This window comes from Penaeus japonicus, unplaced genomic scaffold (assembly GCF_977035675.1).
Source record: "Penaeus japonicus unplaced genomic scaffold, GWHDUDI00000001_assembly GWHDUDI00000037, whole genome shotgun sequence".
Lineage (NCBI taxonomy): Eukaryota > Metazoa > Arthropoda > Malacostraca > Decapoda > Penaeidae > Penaeus > Penaeus japonicus.
The window spans coordinates 19909975-19919974 of NW_028234439.1; positions in this window are offsets into that span (position 1 = coordinate 19909975).

Here is a 10000-nt window from a genome sequence, read left to right on the forward strand (position 1 = left end):
GCTATCCGCTTTGCTGTGACTTATAGACTTATATCCACACTGGATAAAAATTATGTGTGCAGGGATGATGTTTCTGGCCAAGCTGAATACTGTTTTTTTCCCCCCAATAAATGCATCCAAAAAACGAGAAGAAGCAATCCTGGAGCCATAAAACTCTCTGTCTACATAAAGGACAAGTTATAGGAGCCTTCCAGAATTCGGGCCACCATGGCCATAGCATGTATAAGTACCTTCCGTTTCACTGGGTTATAGAAACTTAGCATAGTGACATTTCCAAAGGCTGTGTTTATGGCCTGGACTCTTTCAGATACTTTCAGCATCGACGCATCTAATTATCATAACTGAGTTGACCGCGGAGTCTGATTATCTCCAAGTGGTTGGTGGTTCTTGTCTGAGGAAGGGCGTTTGGTTACACTCACCATTGCCATAAAGAAAGGGAACTAAGTCACATCCTATGATGACCTCAGCATGATTCCAGAGAATTGCAATTGTTAATCAAGACTCCTGTCACGTATGAAGAATAATGGTGACCAGACATTGGTAGACATTGTCACTGGGCATGCTGTAACTGCCCTAGAATCACTTTGTGCAGCATCACTGACGGAAATGTCAGAGTTCCCACGATGGCATAACCTGCATCTCATGGCACAAGTTGAGTCTATGGCTGACCTTTCGACTTTTGTGTCATGGAAGAAATCTTGGCCCCTAGAATTGAAGACTTTTATTCTCAGAGGCTTCATCATTCATGAAAATAATGAGTATATATCCGATGTTACATTTTAAAACCTAATTCATTATCTAATTATAATTAACTTACTTCGAGAACTGAAAGGAGTGATATCCATCAGAAAAAAGGGCATATTCAAGCTTTGTGGAATCTAAAAGAACAAGGAGAAAATAACAGCATATTGACAAAAGCGAAGAAAATAAAACATTAAACAGTCTATTGACAATTTTCTAAACTGGGGATGTTCCTTTGGACGATCTTTTATTTTTTAACTTCTCAGAAATAACATCCACTACTAAACCAATAACAGAAACAACCATAACTGGGACCTTAGAACCAATACCACAATTGAAGCAACTGAGATAACCACAGTGCCAGCAACCACAGTTGAATCGATTACATAACCTACAACTAAAGAACCAAGAACCACTGCTGAGACAACCACAGAACCTACAACTATTTCTGAACCAACCACAGAACTATAAAGCACAGTTAAAACAACTAGAGAACTAACAACCACTGCTAAAAGAATCACAAACCCTTCAACCACAGATCCCAAAAACACACCAGAAGCAACCACAATTCCAATAGTGAAACCTCATCCAGAACCAGCAACCACTGCTGAAACAACCACAGAACCAACAACCACTGCTGAAACAACCACAGAACCAGAAACCATTGCTGGAACAACCACAGAACCAGCAACCACTGTTGAAACAACCACAGAACCAGCAACCACTGTTGAAACAACCACAGAACCAGCAACCACTGTTGAAACAACCACAGAACCAGCAACCACTGTTGAAACAACACAGAACCAGCAACCACTGTTGAAACAACCACAGAACCAGCAACCACTGTTGAAACAACCACAGAACCAGCAACCACTGTTGAAACAACACAGAACCAGCAACCACTGTTGAAACAACCACAGAACCAGCAACCACTGTTGAAACAACCACAGAACCAGCAACCACTGTTGAAACAACCACAGAACCAGCAACCACTGTTGAAACAACCACAGAACCAGCAACCACTGTTGAAACAACCACAGAACCAGCAACCACTGTTGAAACAACCACAAAACCAGCAACCACTGTTGAAACATCCACAGAACCAGCAACCACTGTTGAAACAACCACAGAACCAGCAACCACTGTTGAAACAACACCAGAACAAGCAACACCACGGTAACAACCACAGAACCAACAACCACTGTTGAAACAACCACAGAACCAGCAACCACAGCTGGAACAACCACAGAACCAGCAACCACTGCTGAAACAACCACAGAACCAGCAACCACTGTTGAAACAACCACAGAACCAGCAACCACTGTTGAAACAACACAGAACCAGCAACCACTGCTGAAACAACCACAGAACCAGCAACCACTGTTGAAACAACCACAGAACCAGCAACCACTGTTGAAACAACCACAGAACCAGCAACCACTGTTGAAACAACCACAGAACCAGCAACCACTGTTGAAACAACCACAGAACCAGCAACCACTGCTGAAACAACCACAGAACCAGCAACCACTGTTGAAACAACCACAGAACCAGCAACCACTGTTGAAACAACACAGAACCAGCAACCACTGTTGAAACAACCACAGAACCAGCAACCACTGTTGAAACAACCACAGAACCAGCAACCACTGTTGAAACAACCACAGAACCAGCAACCACTGTTGAAACAACCACAGAACCAGCAACCACTGTTGAAACAACCACAGAACCAGCAACCACTGTTGAAACAACCACAGAACCAGCAACCACTGCTGAAACAACCACAGAACCAGCAACCACTGTTGAAACAACCACAGAACCAGCAACCACTGCTGAAACAACCACAGAACCAGCAACCACTGCTGAAACAACCACAGAACCAACAACCACTGCTGAAACAACCACAGAACCAACAACCACTGCTGAAACAACCACAGAACCAACAACCACTGCTGAAACAACAATAGAACCAGCAACCACTGCTGAAACAACCACAGAACCAGCAACCACTGCTGAAACAACCACAGAACCAGCAACCACTGCTGAAACAACCACAGAACCAGCAACCACTGTTGAAACAACCACAGAACCAGCAACCACTGTTGAAACAACCACAGAACCAGCAACCACTGTTGAAACAACCACAGAACCAGCAACCACTGTTGAAACAACCACAGAACCAGCAACCACTGTTGAAACAACCACAGAACCAGCAACCACTGTTGAAACAACCACAGAACCAGCAACCACTGCTGAAACAACAATAGAACCAGCAACCACTGCTGAAACAACAATAGAACCAGCAACCACTGCTGAAACAACCACAGAACCAGCAACCACTGCTGAAACAACAATAGAACCAGCAACCACTGCTGAAACAACCACAGAACCAGCAACCACTGCTGAAACAACAATAGAACCAGCAACCACTGCTGAAACAACCACAGAACCAGCAACCACTGTTGAAACAACCACAGAACCAGCAACCACTGCTGAAACAACCACAGAACCAGCAACCACTGTTGAAACAACCACAGAACCAGCAACCACTGTTGAAACAACCACAGAACCAGCAACCACTGCTGAAACAACCACAGAACCAGCAACCACTGCTGAAACAACCACAGAACCAGCAACCACTGTTGAAACAACCACAGAACCAGCAACCACTGTTGAAACAACCACAGAACCAGCAACCACTGTTGAAACAACCACAGAACCAACAACCACTGCTGAAACAACCACAGAACCAGCAACCACTGTTGAAACAACCACAGAACCAGCAACCACTGCTGAAACAACCACAGAACCAGCAACCACTGTTGAAACAACCACAGAACCAGCAACCACTGTTGAAACAACCACAGAACCAGCAACCACTACTGAAACAACCACAGAACCAGCAACCACTGTTGAAACAACCACAGAACCAGCATCCACTGTTGAAACAACCACAGAACCAGCAACAAGCAAGTGATGCAGGATGTGAATCGACACTGAATTGATACTCATTCGACTGAATTTGTATATGAACGAGGCAAGCGGAGGGGGAGGATGTGAAGGACCTTAAGAGCTGACCACCGCCCTCGACGAAGACCCAAGTCCCACTTGAAAATGCTCCAGCAGACGTTGTGATATTCAGTGCATAAATTGGGATCCGATTTTTCACGGAGACAAAAACAGAAAAATTAAAAAAACACAAGAGCACTTCTACATTTCGAGTTAATCAAAGTCATTTTCAGGAAAGAATCCAAAAAACAAGAAAAAAAAAAGTTACGCCGGCTTTCTTTTGTTTATTTTCCTATTATCCACTTAGCGTTCTATTTTCAAGTCGTTTTGATCACCATTGTGTTCTGTGATCATGACTTCTATCATGGACGCCATGTTTGTAATAAACAGAGGCCTCACAAAAAAATCCACAGGTCAACTAATAAATGACTGGCAATTCCAAATGGTCAATTTATCCTAAATTCAATTTAACGGAATTTCGTTTGTTTACATCCTCAACCTATGGTAGGAAAGTTATTTTCTATATATAGATTCGATAAATGTCAGACTCATGGCTTTATTATTTGGGTCTGTATACACTTGATTCCATATTATGTAGGACGTTATGGCTTGTTATCATACAAGTCCAAGTTATATATAATCATGTAAGTAAACATTCATGATTAACATGAACCGGAAGGTGGAGAACAGGCAAAAGACAAAACAAGAAACAAATAAAAAATTCACAAAGAAATATGCTCACACTTTCGTCAATCTGATATCATGCTAACGATTACATATTAATTTTCATCTTCACAGAAACCCCGTCCACCAATGGAACAACTAAGGCAACCACAAAGGCAGAAACGGAACCAACGACCGAAATTTACACGACCTCAAAACCAAAGACCACAACTGTTAGAACAACACAAACAACCGGAATTGAGAACACTAAAGAACTAACAAACACGATTAGTCTAACCACAGAACAAACGAACGCAAAACCCAATACTAAACCTACGAAAGAGCCAACAACTACAACTGAGAGAACAACAAAACCAAAAAACACTGTTGAAACCACCACAGAACCAGTAACTACTGCTGACACAACTACAGAACCAGCAATCATCACTGAAACAGCTACAGAACCAGCGATCGGCACTGAAGCAGCCACAGAACCGGCAATCGGCACTGAAGCAGCCACAGAATCAGCAATCGGCACAAAATCAGCCACAGAATCAGCAATCGGCACTGAAGCAGCCACAGAACCAGCAATCGGCACTGAAGCAGCCACAGAATCAGCAATCGGCACAGAATCAGCCACAGAATCAGCAATCGGCACTGAAGCAGCCACAGAATCAGCAATCGGCACAGAATCAGCCACAGAATCAGCAATCGGCACTGAAGCAGCCACAGAATTAGAAATCGACACAGAATCAGCCACAGAATCAGCAATCGGCACTGAAGCAGCCACAGAATCAGCAATCGGCACTGAAGCAGCCACAGAATTAGAAATCGACACAGAATCAGCCACAGAATCAGCAATCGGCACTGAAGCAGCCACAGAACCAGCAATCGGCACTGAAGCAGCCACAGAATCAGCAATCGGCACAGAATCAGCCACAGAATCAGCAATCGGCACTGAAGCAGCCACAGAATCAGCAATCGGCACTGAAGCAGCCACAGAATCAGCAATCGGCACTGAAGCAGCCACAGAATCAGCAATCGGCACTGAAGCAGCCACAGAATCAGCCACAGAATCAGCAATCGGCACTGAAGCAGCCACAGAATCAGCAATCGGCACTGAAGCAGCCACAGAATCAGCAATCGGCACTGAAGCAGCCACAGAATCAGCCACAGAATCAGCAATCGGCACTGAAGCAGCCACAGAATCAGCAATCGGCACTGAAGCAGCCACAGAATCAGCAATCGGCACTGAAGCAGCCACAGAATCAGCAATCGGCACTGAAGCAGCCACAGAATCAGCAATCGGCACTGAAGCAGCCACAGAATCAGCAATCGGCACTGAAGCAGCCACAGAATCAGCAATCGGCACTGAAGCAGCCACAGAATCAGCAATCGGCACTGAAGCAGCCACAGAATCAGCAATCGGCACTGAAGCAGCCACAGAATCAGCAATCGGCACTGAAGCAGCCACAGAATCAGCAATCGGCACTGAAGCAGCCACAGAATCAGCAATCGGCACAGAAGCAGCCACAGAATCAGCAATCGGCACTGAAGCAGCCACAGAATCAGCAATCGGCACTGAAGCAGCCACAGAATCAGCAATCGGCACTGAAGCAGCCACAGAATCAGCAATCGGCACTGAAGCAGCCACAGAATCAGCAATCGGCACAGAAGCAGCCACAGAATCAGCAATCGGCACAGAATCAGCCACAGAATCAGCAATCGGCACAGAATCAGCAATCGGCACTGAAGCAGCCACAGAATCAGCAATCGGCACTGAAGCAGCCACAGAATCAGCAATCGGCACTGAAGCAGCCACAGAATCAGCCACAGAATCAGCAATCGGCACTGAAGCAGCCACAGAATCAGCAATCGGCACTGAAGCAGCCACAGAATCAGCCACAGAACCAGCAATCGGCACTGAAGCAGCCACAGAATCAGCAATCGGCACAGAATCAGCCACAGAATCAGCAATTGGCACTGAAGCAGCCACAGAATCAGCAATCGGCACAGAATCAGCCACAGAATCAGCAATCGGCACTGAAGCAGCCACAGAATCAGCCACAGAATCAGCAATCGGCACTGAAGCAGCCACAGAATCAGCAATCGGCACTGAAGCAGCCACAGAATCAGCAATCGGCACTGAAGCAGCCACAGAATCAGCAATCGGCACTGAAGCAGCCACAGAATCAGCAATCGGCACTGAAGCAGCCACAGAATCAGCAATCGGCACTGAAGCAGCCACAGAATCAGCAATCGGCACTGAAGCAGCCACAGAATCAGCAATCGGCACAGAATCAGCAATCGGCACTGAAGCAGCCACAGAATCAGCAATCGGCACTGAATCAGCAATCGGCACTGAAGCAGCCACAGAATCAGCAATCGGCACTGAAGCAGCCACAGAATCAGCAATCGGCACTGAAGCAGCCACAGAATCAGCAATCGGCACTGAAGCAGCCACAGAATCAGCAATCGGCACAGAATCAGCAATCGGCACTGAAGCAGCCACAGAATCAGCAATCGGCACTGAAGCAGCCACAGAATCAGCAATCGGCACTGAAGCAGCCACAGAATCAGCAATCGGCACTGAAGCAGCCACAGAATCAGCAATCGGCACTGAAGCAGCCACAGAATCAGCAATCGGCACTGAAGCAGCCACAGAATCAGCAATCGGCACTGAAGCAGCCACAGAATCAGCAATCGGCACTGAAGCCACAGAATCAAAATCACAGAATCTGCAATCGGCAATCGGCACTGAAGCAGCCACAGAACCAACAATCGGCACTGAAGCAGCCACAGAATCAGCAATCGGCACTGAAGCAGCCACAGAATCAGCAATCGGCACTGAAGCAGCCACAGAATCAGCAATCGGCACTGAAGCAGCCACAGAATCAGCAATCGGCACTGAAACAACCACAGAACCAGCAACTACTTTAAATTCAACCACAGATCTAACAACCACTGTAACAACCCCAGAACCATCTACTGCGAAAATAACCCACAAACTAACAAACACGACTGAGACAACCGAAGGACGAACAACCACAACAAAACTTATTATCCCTACTGAAACAACCACAAGCCGTACCACCGCTACTGAAATACCCATCCATCCCAAATCGAAACTGGGTAAGTACATGTATTTGTTAGCATGCATATACAAATATACATGTGTGTGTGCATATACATGTGTATGTGTGTGTACACACACATTATATATATAGATAGATGGATACATATATGAGTATATATTTATATACGATTATATATATATATATATATATATATATATATATATATATATATAATTATATATATATATATATATAAAATATATATAAAATACGCCAAATAGATAAGAGAAATAAGAAGAGAAGAAATAAAATCAATAATGATAGAGCAGCGAAATAACCAGACAAGAAGAAAAATAAAGAAGTAGGACCTTTTTCATATAGAAGAAAGAGTGCATACATCTTTTTAATTTTGTTCAAACTCAGATATACCAGGGAGTGTTTTTAATTTTTCACAAGGCTACAGTCAAAAAAAAAAAAAAAAAAAAAAAAAAAAAAAAAAAAATGCACTTGCTAGTACGTTTCGAGTTTTAAAGGAAGTCCTTTATTTTTTGGCTAGAATTCATATAAAAATGTACCTGCCTTTTTTTTATTATTATTATTCATAATGTGGCTTTATTTCAACTGATAGCTTCAGCATCTTACTCTTCAGAAATAGTAAGATTACACTACAGTCAGGTACTAGAGTGACCCTTTCACGAATTTCTTATTCCTGAATTGTATCTGCAATAAGTCATTATGATAGTCATGGTGATCTATGTTCCTAATTCTAGTGTTATAATTGAAAAAGATGTAGTTGTAAAAAAATAAAAAATAAAATAAAAAAATACGAAGTCTTCAATACCTAGATTTCACCACTGGCTGATCAATAAATCATTGAAAACTCCAAATGGTTTATTTATCCAATATCAATAACTTTTTTGCCCGACATTAAGTGTTAGGGAAAAAATAAACAAATCACTTGAAACAGTATTCAGTCTTTTTCTTGCCTTTTAAGAACAGGTCAGTTCACTTCAGGGAACTTCGCCCAGACTTTTGTTTTCTAATCCGGACGCTTTTAGTTACTTATGAATTGACTTATCAGATGATTTATTGCAATTTTATTGTAAAAATCAAATTGCTGTTGAGTATTAGTCTCTACTGGCAGTATGGCGGCGGTCCCTAAATACAGGCTTTTGCTTGTGGCATTGGTAGGAAAGTCCCATCCTACGTGGCGGTGACCTCCTGGAATAGTGCCAATGTTTTCCCTTGTGCATTCAACATCAGCTGTCCGAAGGTGAGATTCTCACCGACTCTGTGGTGCTGCCGGACCAAGACTGATATCAGGGATCCTCGAATTGGTACTTTGGTGCCACCAGACGCATTTGAGAACTGTGTGCCAGAATATAATCACTCATGCCATTGACTTCATCAAAAAGCCTTTAAGTTAATTCTCACATGCTCAGTTCTAAAAACCGTCCCACCATCACACCACCAGCAGCCAGGATGGACATGGCTTCTAGAACAGAGAAACAAAAAAACAATCCTCAGACCCAAGCCACGTTTGAAATAAAGGAACGGTTTTGTTGGAGCGCCAGAGGACACCATCGCCTCCGACATGTGCGCTGCGCAGCGGATCCAAACAGCTGATCCTGGCGAATCTATAAGTGAATCCTTTCTAAGTGGAACAATCTTAGCCAGAGGAGAATGTTTTTCCCATCAGGGCATTATAATGTGAAGCCTCATTTTTTGTTGTGACGTCGATCAAGCCGCACTTGAGGCGGACAAACATGTGTTCGACTATGGCTTGTGACGTCATATCTAAACAAAAGTCTTTGGTACTTATAACGACTTTATGTTGCTCTCCTGTCCACTCCTAAATTAAATGATGACCCAGGGTTTTGCTGAAAAAACAACAACAACATAAATACGCGCAAGTAATACGCACACTAGCAACCCCCTCCACACCCACTGTGATAATTTACCTCCAGCTTTTGTGTCTAGTCTAAGAATAACATGCCATATATACACATCATAAATTATATCGACAGCTCACCTATTTTTGTCTTTTGATTTCCAAATCTATTTGAAATGACGTTGGAGGACGGCGACACACCGAGCAACATTTACATCACGCTTGAGCTTGACATATCTCATGACACGGTCGACAAGGCCTCGATTGAAGTCAAGCGCGCTTTTGACATCATTAATAAGGCGAGACTCAAGAGGAAACTCGGGCCAGACTGAAGATGGAGCCAACATTCGAAAATTGGCTTTATATATGTTACCAAAGTTGCCCTTGACTTGCCTGTAGAAGATATGTTGATGATAGTGCATATGCATGATGTCTTCCCCAGTTGGTTAGATATCTGAACTCTTCTCTTTAACTCTCTCAATTTCAAAGCAGCCCGTGGGAGATATACATCCTATTATCCTATTTCTATATTCGGAAAGAAACCTTGACACCATGGCGAAACGTACCTACAAACCTTCTCCGTGTGTTAGTTTGTTTGCCTCTTATACCTCTGTCACTG